Source organism: Camelus bactrianus, chromosome 9 (assembly GCF_048773025.1).
Source record: "Camelus bactrianus isolate YW-2024 breed Bactrian camel chromosome 9, ASM4877302v1, whole genome shotgun sequence".
NCBI classification, from domain to species: domain Eukaryota; kingdom Metazoa; phylum Chordata; class Mammalia; order Artiodactyla; family Camelidae; genus Camelus; species Camelus bactrianus.
In genome coordinates, this window is record NC_133547.1 from 60,255,007 (window position 1) to 60,271,510 (window position 16,504).

The window sequence follows — 16,504 nt, forward strand, 5'->3', positions numbered from 1 at the left end:
TAAGGCTAAAAGCTAAGGCAAATGTCTAGATAATTAAAGTCAAAAATCACAATAATCATGTAAGTAATTGAAATAATTTAGTTATTATTTATACATGGAATCAAGGACCTGGGGTTCAATTTCTGGCTCTGTCACTACCTTAAGCTAAGTGGACTTGGAATGAATATTTAATCTCTCAAGTGTATTTTCTTGTATCTTGAGTAAAGAAACTATCCATCTACTTGAGAGAGAGAGATTTTGAAAATTAAATTGGAACAGAGTTTCTCAACATTGGTGCTGCTGACATTTGGGGCCTGATATTTCTTGTTGCAATTCTGTGCACTGTAGGATGTTCTGCAACATGTCTGGTCTCTACCCACCAGATACTAGTGGTCTACATCGACACCCCAGTAGTAACAACCAAAAGTGTCTCCAGACATTGCCAAACGTCCTTTTTGGGGCAGTAGGGAGCCAAAAATCACCCCACTCCCAATTGTGAATGACTGAATTAAGTAGTTTATATAAAAGACTTCATTTATATATCAGGTATATAGACAGAGCACCTATTATGTGCCAGACACTGTGCCCAAGTCAAAGAAGATGATTCATGCCCTCAAATAGTTTACAGCCTAGAAGCAGACAGATCAACAAACCAATGCTTGCAGTAATAGCAGTTTGGGAGCCCATGGAGGGTGCAGGAAACATAACAGTTAGATATTAAAGCAGAAAAGCCACAAGAATTGGCGGCTAAATGGATGTGGGGGATGAGTAAAGGGAGGAGAGAAAAACAAGATGTTAACAGTGGTTAATCATTATTTAGTATGTAAGTCAAAGAGGTTTTCCAAAACAAACAGCAACATTTCTCAGAAGAAAAATCACACCATGTAAATGATCACAAAATAAATATTGAATTCACTGTGACTGCTTTAATTTTAACCAGTGGGGGAACCCACACAGACGAACTACTCCACTTCTTCCATCCAATTTGCTCTCCTATTACCACAATTATAAAGACCAACAGAAGTCGTCTAATTCCCATACCGTAACTAGACTATCAAGCTCACAAAAATGGCAGTAACCAGATAAGGAACAGTGTGCATAGTTTATGGTTTCTTTATTTCATTCACTGAAGAACACATCATTTTAATACTAAGAGTTTTATTCTATGTCAACTTTAAGCCCAAGTCAAACGCATCTGTACCAATGCCAAAAGAAAATAAAACCTAAACCATGGTGAGAAACCACCTTTCCCTCAAACAGTGGAGATGTGTAGCTTTTCAGAATATTATCTGCATGTGAGGTCCACACAGAGGTGACTATTAGCTCCGTCTCACTGTGGTACAGCAGGGCAAACAACTATCCATTATCTCATGGCACTTTCTAGTTTGTGTGATACCAGGAAAGTGTAGTTTTGAGACACAGAACACAGTGTTCATTACAGGAAAGCTAGTTAGAGGCTGCTAATGGGACCCTTTGGCTTCTGGTCTTGCCGAGGTATCTGGAGGAGGTCCAAGTGCCTAACCACGACAATTTCAAATGAAATTCTCTTTGCAATTATGTTACCCAACACCCCCAAATATGAAAGCCTTCCTGGGTTTTAGAGTTTATAAGCCCCCTGACAGTGGAATTCTGTGTGGAAATATAAAAATTCAAGTAACAAAGAATTTTTGAGAGGATCAAAAATAGAAACCATTATTGGAATACAAAAACATTTTAGTTACTTAAGAATCCACATTTCTAAGAAAAGCAGCCTTATTAAATGACATTTGCTCAATAGGTAATTTTCCCCATTTAATTTTCATAAATAGATCACTTTGAAATGTATTTCTGCTAACAAAGACTGCACATTAACAACAAATGATACAACATCTTCAAATTTTAATTAATGTCAAGAACTTTTATTTTGCTTCCAAGCAACTTACAGAAACATGTTATTAATATAATTTAATTTAAGGGGGTAGGCATTTGTTTTCTATTTTTAAAAAGGTGGTTCTGAAATTCTGGCCCTGTCAACATCATTTAAACATTCCTGTTCCATGCCTCAATATAATAAATTAAATCAGCATTTTAATTGTGCCCATGCTTTGTGGTTCCTGGCGGTACAAAAAGATTCTCTGTGAGCACACGACTTCCCCTCAAAAAACCCCACTGAGTGATTAATTACCCGTCTGGAAGATATAAATATGTCTCTCAATAAAGACAGTATGGACTGCTGGAAGCTCTGGCCTTATACGTCTCTGTAGGACGCCTTAACTTAGCAGACTCCTAATTCAAACAAGATTCTGGCTCCAGCATTCACAGACAACTCTACCATGAGACACTGTTTCTCTGTTGAGCAGTATATTTATTTTAATTAATATCACTTGGTATAGGTACAAGAATCAGAGGCAAATTGGGTTTTTTATGTACAAATATGTAGAAATCTCAAGGTGTCTCTGCTCCTTAAGAAAGAACTGAGAACAAAAGAAAATAACCTTGAGTTCTTATAAAATACCATCTTTATATATAGTATTTTACATTACACCCTGATATTACTTATGTTTCATTCTGAGTTCAAGGTTTGGCCAAGAAACCGTAATTTTACAAAGACATGAACTCATGAGTCTATCTAGCTATGCCTGAACCTCACATCTACCGTCTGAACTGAGAAGCCATCATGATCACTTTAGGGGAGAGAAGCTTAGAGAAAGGACTCACTGGCCACCTCCCCTTACCTCCAAATAGTAAAAACAAGAATTGATGGAATTTCTAAAACTGTTTCTACAAGACCAAAATAAGATAAGAGGAATTAGAATTATAACAATCATTGAAATCAGAAATTGCAAGCAAAGTCAACTAACTTGAAAATAAAGACAAAGAAATCAAGACTTGAAGCTGGCTCCTTTAAATTGGAGAACTGTCATATGTAACTTCTCTAATGCTTTGAATTCATGGCATTTATTACCAGAACTGAATACCACATCTCCTTTACCCTTTTAGTATTTTTTTTTAAGGGATTGGAAGGCAAGATTATCATTCATCATTCCAGCCAGTCTAACAATCCAGACATCAAGTTCCTAATTGTTCTATTCAAAACAAGATGAAAGAAAGCTTCTCTAAAAAGTCAATACGTTTGGCCAAGAAAAGAAAAAGTCATTTGCACTCAAGACTTCTACTCTACTGCTATTTATATTTCTACTGGGCCTTGTCAAAGATAGATTTTGAGCATGATCATCACGTGTAACTACAAAGATTAAATCACTCAGCAAATATAAGTCAAAATTGGAGTAGATTGTAAAAATAGCCACACTATTTTAGCACCTTCCATCAAGAGGTAGAGTACCTTTTCCCACCCCTTGAATCTTGGCTGGTCTTGTAGCTTTGACCAATAGAAAGCACAAAAATGGCAGTATACCAATACTGAGCCTAGGCTTCAAGAGGCCTTACAGCTTCCATTCCCAGATTCTCACAACTCTGTGCCCAACATAGGAACAAGCCCAAATTAGCCTGTTAGCAGTTGAGAACCCATGTGGGAAATAGCCCCAGTCATCCCAGCTGTCCAAAATGTGGATCATCATCTGGATCATAAACCAATCAGCCCAAGCCATCTGGCAGCGGATCGCAGATACACAAGTGACCCCAGCCAAAATTACCCAAGCTTAGCCCACAGCAGAACTGCCCAGCTAAGCCCAACCAACAATGTCAACATGCAATATTATGAGTTAATTAAATAGATACTTTCTTAGTCACTAAGCTTTGGGGTAATTTGTTATGCAGAAATCGGTAACTGATACAGGTCCTGTTTCCTCATAAACTTATCTTTCCCAGGCTTTAAGACCCAACTCAAGTTTCTCATTATGCTCATGGCCTTTACTGGGTATTAGGGTACATACTCTGTTGACCTAGTTCCTTTTGAATTCTGATCACATTTTTTTCTGTGAAAAAAAAAAATTTAGCTCTTAGCTAAATAATGCCCTGTATGATTTTCAAGTTATAGCTAAGTGTTTGTGATTCACATACAAATGCCTGGAAGGCAGAGACCATGTTTTATATTTATTTTTTATTATCAACACACTAAACGCATAGGTGTTGAATATTTGATTTGATTTGAAAGCAGCTGGAGTTTATAACAAGCCCTTTAAGCTGTATGTACTATATTTCACTTATGTGTAACATGTAATTAATATTAGCCTGTTTCACCACAAAGGAGAATGAGTGATTTTTAAGTTCTCACATTCCTTTACAAATCTAACATATAATAAATTTCTTAAGAAAACAAGAACAACTAGATAAAATGTAAAACTTCTATACATGGCAAACACAGGGAACACCATTAAAAGCTAGTAACTAGGAGAAAATAGTTATGGTATATTCAACAAAGAGCTAATCATCGATAGCATACAGAGAGCTCCTATAAAGCAATAAAAAAGACAACCCAACATAAAACTGAGAAAAATATTTAAATTGACAGTATTCAGAAGTACAAATTAAAAAAAAAAAAACTCCTGTGCAAAGATGCTTAGCCTCAGACAACCAGGAAAAAGTATGTTTAAATAAGGATTTTATTCATCAGATTATTAAAAAGTTAGGAGCTTAAGTAAGATCCAGTACTGGTGACTGTGTATGGAAATAGGCCTCCTTGCACGCTGTTGACTGGAGTATAACGTGGCATAGCTTTTAGGAGAACAACTGGGTAGTATATATCAAAATGTCAACTTGGCACATGCCTTTTAACCCAGTAATATTCACTGAGACATTGTTTTTAATATTAAAAAACTGGAAAGCTAAATATGTATCAATAATCTCATGATAATTATTAATTCATCTATCTGTGGAAAACAAAGCAAAAATTTAGAAGAATGTGATATATTTGTATCCGCTGACATCAAAAGATCAAGAAATGAAAAGTTAGAAAGGCAAGTCATCAAAGAATAGTGTAATACCATTTTTCAAATAAGTATATAATTGCATAGAAAATAGGTTAGAATGATATACCCTAAAATAATAGCCATGATCAATTAACAGGGAAGTATGACTGCGAGAGTGAAGGAAAACAGTAAGCTTTTACACATTTATGTACCATTTCAATGTCCCACAAGCATTGATTTATGTGATATGCTTCTAATTTGTTTATATTACACATACCTGGACAGCAGAAGAGGGCAGAGCACAGCCGCATTCAACTAAGGAGCCCAGGAAAGCTGTGCCTTCATCAAGGAAGTCTCCAGTTTTATCCTGGTTCAAAGCAGTGGAGTGGTCGGCACTGCACACAGATGTGAGCAGGGACTGGCACTGGGGGCCCTTGTAGCATGACTTCTTCAATGGCAGCGAAGAGAAGAGACTGACTTGTCAACTGCACTGGGGACCCTGTCTTTGGCCTCACAGGACTACAGCGGGGTATTCTCCCAGAACCTGGAATGAGGGAAAACAAGATGAGCCTCTGAAAGTTTAATGTGAAAATCAACACAGAACTAAAGGAGAAAGATGAGAGGCCACCTAAAATAATAACAGAGCTAGCAGTTACCAATCCCCAAGCAATCTCCGGTGCCAACACATGTATCTCACTTCATCTTCACAACAACCCTCAGTTGTTTTTATTTTACTGAAGGGAAAATGAGTTTAGAGAGATTAAGGAAATTAGCAAGGACCACATAGCTTCTGTGTGGCAGTGCCAGGGATTTGAACCCAGCCCGGTTTAATTCAACACCTATGTTCTTAACGAACATGGATGGTATGCTCTTCCTGTAACACAAAAAGCCTTCTGAGTCAGCAACACTGGACTATCTCCTTGCCATATAAGTTAATATACCTAAGAATATAATGGGTCAAGCAAGACAAGTATAGCTTAGCCATAAAAACACGGAACAAAGGGTTTCAGGCAAGTGCATGGGAATAGTGCCTATTCAAACAGGCAGCAGGGATCTTGGTCCAAGGATTCATTCAGTCCAAGGAACAGGCCAACTGGGCCACAGAGTATGTGGAAAAATGAAATTTCTCAGCCTTCCAGGATAAGGGTCAGTACCCGGACTGTGGATTCACCAAGGCAGTTTCACTCCAGGATGCCTCCTAGGAAACAAACAGCTCCCCCATGGGCCCTAATTGAGCTTTTTCCCATTTGCAACTTCTATGGTCCTTTAGATACATTTCCACTACTTTTTCCTATTTTAGGCCTATATTAAATTCACACTATCTAAGTGATTTACACAACGCATTGCTGAAGAATACATGCATCACATATCAAAAACATAGGGCAACTGTATTCTCTCTACAGACCCAAAGTTAACACACATAGAATTGGGGCAAGTGAAGTGGAAGGGAGGAATTGCAGGGAAGGGTGCTGTGTCCTTAAGCTTGAGAATGGGGTTTATGGAAAAATTCTAGGAGGACACAATGATAGAAAATTCATGTCTACTTTTATTTGTTTCATATATTGGTGGTCTACATGAGACTTTTTTGGAGAATGAGTTCCACTACTTTGAACAAAAAAGTCTGGACACCAATGAGGTTAAAGGAAGGGATGTCTGATGCTTGGTTCAGTCATGTAATGACTATTGTTTCTTTGGACATCAATTTGCAGGCATTCATGGCTATGGCTGATAGAGACAATGCGGTAGGGAATGGATTCCAAGGCATTCTCCAGGGTGGCTCTGTCCAGTACTCTCTTTAAAATCTGTTTTGCAGCCATAAAATGGCCCTCACAATTAAAATCTTCACCCAAAACTTCAATCCTACATAGACGTGGGTCTTTTAGGCATTACAGTGGGCACCAAGGCAATGCTGCTTTCTGGACATGCTAACAACCCCTTCAGGACGGAGGCCTGTATAAGGAGGCAGTGGGAGTTATCACATAGGCTCCAGACCTCATCTGCTGATTAGGATTCGTAGCTCTGAAAAGAGCAGCTCCTTACTACTTGTGTGGTCTACAGGAGGTTCTGAACATCTCCAAGTATCAGGATTTTTATATGTAACATGTAGACTACATAGGCGTATTACAAGGATTCCATGTCTATAAAGTGCTCTGTACTGAGACTCGAACAAAGCAAGCCTACTCAAATGTTAGCTTACATATTACCACACTGGGATCAAGTATTTGAAGATAAAATGGAAAGCGGTCTGGAGAACAGAGAGCAGCACAACACAGGGAGGGCATGAGGTAAACAGAAAATGGGCAGTGTGAAGAGGGACAATGTGAAACTCAAGATTTCATGACCTGCTAAGGTTTGGGCTTCACTCTACCGGGTGTGAGGATCCACTGAAAGCTGTTTAGTAATTCACTTGTTTAGAAAAATACCCACTAAGTGCTTATTCTGTGCCAAGAACCATTTTAGTGGAGGAAATAAGAAGGTAAGTAAGGTGAGATTCCTGCCCTCAAGCAAGTCCCTTTTTCAGGAGACAGACTTACAATTCTAAGATTGGACTTAGAGTAAGTATACACCAAGTGCTATGGAAACAGAGGGTGAAGTTTAGATGACTAAGTTTGGCAGAGAAGGGAGAGAGTTTCCTTAAACTATAAGCAGTGGGTCAGAATGGGGATTGATGAAAAAATGAAGAGAGCTTTAATAAATGTAAGAGGAAGAAAAGAATTATCTCTGCCCACTGAGGAAGCTTAGAATAGTTATGATTCGAACATTGGTCCCTCCAGACATCAGGCAGAACCTAAAGCAATGCCCCCTTAAAATCCATTCCCTCAGGGTCCATAGGCCTCTTGAATATACTTAGGGAGCCACCCATGAAAGAAGTGTACTCCTCTGAGGCTAATCACTGCTTTGACTCTCAGGAGGAACTTTGGAGAGGATATGAACAAAACTCTCTTTTGTGCATTTGAGAAGTCCACAGAGGGGGGAAAGTATGGCTCAAGTGGTAGAGCACATGCTTAGCTTGCACAAGGTCCTGGGTTCAATCCCCAGTCCCTCCTCTAAAAGGAAATAAACCTAATTACCTCCCACTACCTGACAAAATAAAATAAATAATACGACAGTAGAAGTCCACAGAAACTGTCAGTCAAGAATGGAATGAAGTGTGCATTCACAAATGAAATGTGATGAGGATTAAAGAAATTTTATGCAGTTTAATGTTGAAGGGGTGGTGGACTCAATCGTACCTCCCCCAACAAAGATGCCCACACCTTAATCCCCAGAACCTGTGAATATGTTAACTTACGTGCTAATGGGAGCTTTGCCACTGTGATAAAGTGAAGGATCTAGAGAAGGAAATAGGATGATAGAAGCCGAGGTTGGAGTGATGCATTTTGAAGGTGGAAGAAGAGGCAGTGAGCCAAGGAATGCAGTCGATTTCTATAAGCTGGAAAAGATAAGGAAACAGATTCTCCCCCCAGAGCCTCCAGAATGAACACTGGTCCATTAACACATTTAGCTCCTTGAGACCCATTTCAGACTTCTGACTTCCAGAATTGGAAGAGAATGAATGTGTTTTTTTAAGCCACTAAGTTTGTAGTAAGTTTGTTACAGAAGCAATAGGAAAGTAATCTGGAGAGAAGGGGCTACCTCAGAAGACCTCAAAACTGAAGTGTTTTATTAATCCTCTCAACAGCCTAGAGGAGAGAGAGAAAATAGAGAAACTTCAGAAGTCAGAGCAAGTCATCCAAGACTAGACAGCAGAACGCAGAAGAAAATACCAAGTTTAAAACCCAGAGGGAGACATGATTCTCCAAACTCCAAAAATGCAGAAAGCTCTCTGGAGGAATAGCCAGCTTCATATGAATGAGAGTTTCAGACTCTGCACATGGCAAAGCCCAGGCATTCTCTCTGATGCAACCTCAGGATCGCAGGAGGAAAATGGTGGCCCACATATGGTTATGTTCACTGCCAGTAAAATAATGTCCACGCCACAAGAACTATTAGTAAATTGACTCTACAGCCAAGGATACTCAGCCTCAACTCAAAAAGTGTGTCAGCATTAGCCACAGAGATGGAGAGAAAATTCTCTTACCCCTAGAGGGCAAAGTTTGTGCTAATATTTATGGGAGAAAAAAAAGAAAAAAAAAAAAAAAGAGTCAGGAAGGAAACATCTGTATCACTCACACCCCCAAGCAGACAAACAGACCAAGAACCCTAGGGAATGCCAAATTCAGCTCTCTGCATCATTCCCAACTTGCAGCTTCCTTGCAAACACATTTAAATGCTATTATCAATAACACCACCTCCTGAAATAAACATCTTTTCATTTATGAGTTTATGCCCATTTTGACCATGTAAAATGTGAGAATTAAACATACACCAGGCGATGAAGGCAACAAGGCAGACAATCTCCAGCTAAGAAATTTGGTGGAAAAAAATTAAATATGTATATATAGAGAGAGAGAGAGACAGAGACAGAGACAGAGAGGGACAGAGAGAGAATTTTTTTTTAAATCAATCTTTGATTAAATAATTGCTTCTGCTGTTATTTTTTGCTATTGCTTCAGAAATGTTCTGTCTCTCTCTTCCTTTCTTATCCCTATAGCGAGGTGCCTTGCTGCTGTGCAGATGAAAGGTCCAGTCTCTTTAAAATTTCATGCAGAGCTCTTCAAAACATTGAAGCTTTAAAGGCCCATGGCAAATTCAACACATTGTTACACTTGATGGAAGGAGATTAAAAATTACATACAAAATGTACTATATATTCATTGTCTAGAAATACTATAAAGTTACAGCTTGCCATATTTTGGTAACCAATATGGAAGTGTATATTCTGATTTCAATACTTGCAAAGAAGTGAAGCTTTTGTAGCAAAAATAAGAATGAGAACTCAAATCACCTAAGGTTAGAGTCCTTGAATGTGTGAATAATTGTATTCAGTTTCCCTAAACTGTTTTAGATAGGTGAAGCATATTTAAAAGACACCAAAAGGTATAAAGGGAAAAAAAATTTCCTAAAACTTATAAAAATCACTGCGGTTCTTTAAGTTATTTTTATATCTCTGTAAGAAAAATATAGGGATGACTGATTTTCTATTTTCAAATATAAAATTATCTCAAAAAAATTAAGAGCTAGAACTAAAGATATTGGAATGTAGAGCGTGGTACTCTCAAAAGCAAGTTTACCAACCACTACTCTTTGAGGCTTAATAATAATGGGTAAATTTTATTTTAAAATTTTATTTTAAATTCACAAGTTAAACATCATTATACATCTAAATTGTAGGTGTTTTATTGTAGCTGTTTTTGTATGTCCCCATTTAGCCAGACTCATTTATTTGTATTTACTCATTCTCTTCTTTCAGACATTTAATGGATACCTACTACACGCCAGGCACTGTGTTAGGTGTTAGGAAAGAAAAACCAGAAAGATGCAGTTGTTGTCTTCAGAGAGATTACAATATAGTAAAAGGAGATGAATGCAGTAAAAAGTAAGTATGACAAAGCCTCAGAGTTCCTATGACAGAAGTAGGGATATCACGGTAGCACAAAGAATGGGTTATTGGTTTCTCCTGTAGGAAGAGACGAAGTTGTATCCAGGGCTCAGTCCTTGACAAGAGGCTTGGAAACCATCTAGGTGCTGATGAAATAAACCAAGACGTTGGTAGTAGCGTTGGGGAAGAGAGGACAGATTTTGGGAAAATCAAGAGTACAAAATTCACAGGAGTTAGCTACTGATTAGAAATAGAAAATCAGAATGTGAGAGGAGTGTAGGATGAATCCAGGTTTCTAATATTGATATCACTCACCAATTCATTCATTGTTTCAACGGTTATTTACTGCCTAATAGGTGGCAGGTCAATGTTCGACAACAATGACCACATTATGAAACCAAATCACTAAACTGAGAGAGGACAAATGGAAAACTAGTCAACAAATAAATACTATTAGAATACATAGGTGCTCTGAAGAAAATAAAATAGAGCAGCTTCAAGAAACACAGAAAAGGCCAAGACAGCTTTGGCATGGTGAGCAAGATGAAACTGCAGAGACAGGCAAGCAGAGTCAGATTACATAAGATGTATAGGCTGGATAAGATTTTGTTTTAGTGTAGTAGAAAAAAAATGCAGGTTTTAAGCAGGAGTGACAAAAGATCACTGGGGAAATAGATTAGGGAGTAAAAAAGGAATCAGAGAGGCCAGCTCAAAAGCTCTTGCAGTAATCTAGACTGGCAATAATGGTGACTTGGACCAGGAGAGAAAAGTTGGCAATTCTCAGGATCCCTTTTAGAGGTGGAGTTGCAAGGTCTTGTAAATGGGTTATCTGTGCAAAGTGAAGAAAATAGATCAAGCTTATTCCTGGGCTTTGCATTAGGGACTGGGTGGATAAAGCAACTGACATGGGGATGACTTAGGGCAGAAACAAGGTGGAGGAGGGGAATCAAAAATAGTTTGGGACATGTTAGGTTTGAGATGCTTCTTAGACATCAAAGTGAAGATATCAAAGTTGTTTATACGAGATGAATTCAGAGAAGACATCAGAGCTGGATATGAGGTTGGGGATCTCTCAATATGTAGATACAAAGTCATGGGGCTGGATGAGATCATGGGGCTTGGGGCAGGGGTAGTAGTAAGGGTGAATGTCAATAGATTAGAGATCCTTGAGGATCTCTCACACTTAGAGGCCAAGCAGAAGACATTACCAAGGTCAGCAAAAGAGACATGAAGCTGAGCCACACAGGTAGGAAGGAAACCAGGAGAATGTGGTATCACAAACGCCAAAGGGACAGTGCTTCAAGAAGGAGGGAGGGTCCACTATAGGAAAAACATTTGAAAGGTCAAGGAATATGAGGACAGAGAAGTTCCATTGGATTGGAAATCATTAAGATTTTTGATGACCTTAAAAATAGTTTCTGTGCAGTTAAGAAGAGCGAACACTTACAACTGTTTTGAGAAGATGAGATGTAAGGAAGCAGAAACAGCTAGAGTAGTGTCAGCAGATTTTGTTTTAAATTTTCTTGTAAAAGGCAGCCTAGAGATGAGACCATAGCTGAGTTGGGAAGTGAGATGTGAAGTTAAGGGGAAGGGAGATGCCAGAGCATGTGTTCATTTGCTGATACTAACAATTTTGTAGAGAGGCAGAAATTGATCATGCAAAGAAGTGAAGCTTTAAGAAGGCAAAAGGAGATTTGATCCAGAACATAAGTAGAATTTCTTTGATAAGAGTAGGCAATAGATTTTTTTTAATCTATAAAGGACATTTCTAAATTCAAGAAATTTGAATATAGACTATATTAAATGATTTTATTGAATAAACATTAATTAATTTAGATGTGGAAATGATAATGTGGTCATGTAAGAAAGTGTTCTTTTCCTAGCCAATAAATGCTGAAACATTTAGGAATGAAATAAATGACATCTGCAACTTACTTTCAAATGATTTTGAAAAAAAGATAGATGGATAGGATAGACAGATTGATATGTAAAATAAATGTGGTAAAATACTAATAACTGGTAAATCTAGGGGTAGTCTGGGTACTGTCTGTGCTATTTTTCAACTTCTCTATTGATCTGAATTTTTTCCAAATTAAAGTTGAATAGGGGAATTACAGCAGCATGGGACAACCCTCTCCCCACTAGACCTTCTAAATAAATCTTTGGAGATAGGACCCAGGAACCTGTTTTTAATAAAAAGTCCTATGATGATTTTGATTCACAGCTAGATTGTGATTGTGATTAACTATTGCTGCATACTAACCACTCCAAAGTTTACTGGCTTACAAAAAACCAATCATTTTACTTGCTCATAAATCTGTGGGTCAAGAATTTGTGTAGGACTCAGCAAAGCAGTGACTCGGCTGGGACTGCAGGATTCAAGACTCTCTGTGGTCTTGATGCTCGGCTGAGGCTGCTCCATGTGGCCTCTCTCTCCAGTAGGATAGCCTGGACTTCATTACATCACAGCTGTGTCGTCCTCTATGGAAACAAAAGTTATGAGACCTGGACTTGGAAGTCCAAAATGTCACTTTCATCACACCCTATCAGTCAAAGCAAGTCACAAAGCCAGCGCAGATTCAAGGGAATTGAGAAAGAGACTCGATTTCTTGATGGCAAGAATACCACCACCACACTAACAAAGTGGGTATGGAGCAAAAAGGTGTGATTCACTGGGGGCTGTTGTAAATATCTACTACAGACACCTGCTAAATTAGATTACTAACTTAAATAATACACGGCCCCACTTAAATTATACAAGTTTGTGTTGTACTTTAAGTACCTTGTCCATATGCAAATAGTTCTCCTAAAATGCTTTGAAAACAATTCGTTTTCTTAATTTGGAAGAGACTTGCAATTTTATGATGCTATTAATTTGCTCAACAGACCATAAACATGACAAAAGTAAAATACAATCTCTCCCACTGATTCCCTGTCTCCAAGACCCAGATCCAAATCACAGCAGTTCTGTCAACTAAGAGACAATAGAAGAAGTTCTAAGAGTCTCAGCAAGTTCTCACCGCAAATGTTCTCATAGACAAATGAGGAGCAGAACCAGAATGGGATGCTCTTCTGGTATAGAGAGTAGTCCTTCTTCATTCTTGCCCTATGAGTGATGAGAGGCCAGACCTACCACCTCTTTCCCTTCAGTAACTTTTCAAAGGTTCATTAGCTGAACATCATGATTAACAGAGGTAGACAGGCTCTCAACCAGAATCCTGAATAGGAGGAGGAGTGTAGGGCCAGGACTTCCCAAAGCATACAAAGAGAGAAAATGGGAGACATTGCTCTACCTCTTGTCGCCTTTACCAGAGCTTCCAAAATAGTTGGGTCTGAATTAACATAGTTTTTATTATATGTGCTTATGAGACTTACTAAAGCATATATGGGATAAGCACCTATGTGTCCCTGAACAGAAAAGCTCTTCATACACAGTCCTTACTGTGGAAAAATTTTATTCACGCCAGCTGTCAAAATTAAAAACAGCATCCGATACTATACTCAAGACTGATTCTTTCTGCACCTCTTATTAATCTAGGCTCTATGCACACAAACTACCTTATGATGGTACTCACTAGAGTTCTGCAGTATGGCAGCCCTGAGTGTCAGAGCTAGATTTTTGAATTCAAGGTTAACTGGCTTAAAGCCTGAGCTACTCACACTACACTCAGGAGTGATAAAACCAAAAAGGTATGAATCCCTTATCACAGAAATTAAAGAATCAATTACCCAGGCTAGAGGACTTCTGACTTTCTCAAGGCTCCTCAAATTACCACAGAGAAGAACTGAGTAGTGGAAATGCATTAGAGTTCCATGGGCTCTGGTTCTAACCATTCAATCATGGATGACCTTGGGTAAGTCACTTTTCTCTGGGCTTCCTATCTTCATAACGGCAAGACTCTTGGTTACAGCTGATTACTCTCAAGATCAAGATGTCTACATGTGCTTACACATGTTTATATCAAGAGCACTTCCATCAAACATATGCACTCTTTAAGGACAGATAAATATTTGGAATACATAAAAACCATCATGGAAATGTCGATTAACTATCAAATTAACAATGCGCTTTCAGAGCATATACCTCACTGTTATGAGTTTTTACTTTGTCTTATTGTCTTCTAAACAACTTCCACTAGACAACATATTTAGTTTAGTTTAAAATACATTTTTATTTCAAATTTCTATCTTTTAATTCTTGGTATCCCAGAAATTTTTCATTTTCCAATGACACTTTAAAACTTTACTCACGTTATCTATATTTTAAAATGTTTCTGCCATTTTTGTTTACTTTTTCACTCTTATTTTAGTTACAAGGAATTACGGGAATTATTCCCGATGGCAGTCAATGGTTTTATTACACAACGGTACAAATTATTACATCTCTATCAACATTTATAACTATTAACATCTAAGCACTGTGTATGTTTTACTGAAACAACCTATGGATGGGGTTTGTGTGTGTGAATATGAGTAGCATTTTCTTGAACTTTCAAAATTTGTTCTATGACTTTAACTCAGAAATAATCCGTTTAGGCAAAATGAAATGTTAAAATTGGTCATAATTAGTACTGATCAAATATACTAAAATGCTAATAAGATGTAGGAAATGTTTTGTGAGATGTGAAATACTACATATCTGTTCAAGCACTACTCTGAAATTTAAGTAGCCAGCACATGGCTCCAATTTTCAGCTGATAGATAACCCTTTGTAATGTTAAAATTCCAAGTGAAAGACAGTTGAATAAAGGACAGAATAGTCTCTAACAATAAGACATGTAAGGTGAAAACCTGATGTTCAACTGCATTATATAATGCTGGCTTTTATTGAACAACGTACAAGGTCCCAGACAGAGATAAAGGCTTTACATCCATCATACACTTTAACATCTCACAACTGGCTTGGCCTCCTCAACTTTCCCACTATTCAACATGTATACAAAACCATGGAAAATTTAAAAATAAAAATGAATTTAAAAATTTAAAAATTAATAAAAATAAAAAGGAAGCCATGAAACTTGTCTCACTGCCGGAGGCCTGAGGTAACAGAGCCAAGAGGATCACTACTCAGACTTCCTGTATAAACTGAGGAAGTTCTGCCTACCAAACTGGTGAGTTCCCCATTTTATAGATGAAGACACTGAGGCTTGAGGCATTAACCAATGCATCCAAGATCTCACAGATAGCGGCAAAACTGAAACCTGAAGCCAAGTAGTCCCCAAACCTAGATTTTAATGACCATACTCCAGTGCCTGGCAGTAGGAAAGCCTATCAAAAATCTTCCAATCAGTGAATTAAAAATTCAAGGAACAACAACTCTTAAAAATATCTGGACTTGCTTAAAATCATGCCCTTTGAGAAATCAAGATCATTTATGCTGTTTTCAATCACTAAACTAATTAAACAGTGCTACTGCCACTTCTCCACCTCAGAAATCAAGCAAAGTTTTAAGCATTAGGATTTATGCTGAAATAATCCATGGGCTTCTTCTCTACCTAATTCTCTCAAATCTTTGTTTCTATTAGTAAAATATTAACAATTTTACCCCCATATGAAGCTAACGAGAAAGATATTATATAACTGATATATTCTTCAAAAATATTCACATGCAAATAGCTTATACAAAACTGTAATTAAATTAAGGGGCAACTGAGTAGGTGCTATTTATTCACAAGTCTCCTTTAAGTTAATCAGATAATAAAGAACACACCGAAAGAATCAAAGAAATAGAATATACCCTGAAGTTATATCACAAGGAAAAAAAAAAGTCTCTTTGGATAAGAAACTCAGGTTTATTTTATCTTAAATCAGACCAAGGGGATTTAGGTTGCTTTTTTAATCTACTTGTGCATAATGATCTCTCAGATTAATCATACTGTTTAACACAATATTATTATTAATTAGACATGTCATTGCTTCAGGCAGAAAATTATTGGAAAGTAAAAAGGTCTATATTCCAAAGGCTCATAAGAGAAAGATTTCCATTTCTATCATTGCACATCTCTTTTAGTTCCAACTCTCAATGGAAATTCCTCAACAAATTCAGTCCTTATAACACTAACATATAGAAGTGTCTCCCATTCACGAGAAAGCTGAAAGATTGTAAGATTGTCTTGTAAGATTTTTTTTTATGTTATTCATAAGCCAGTTTTATTTTCTTAGGGCATGTGGGTTCAGAAGAAAACCTTTCAGTGTT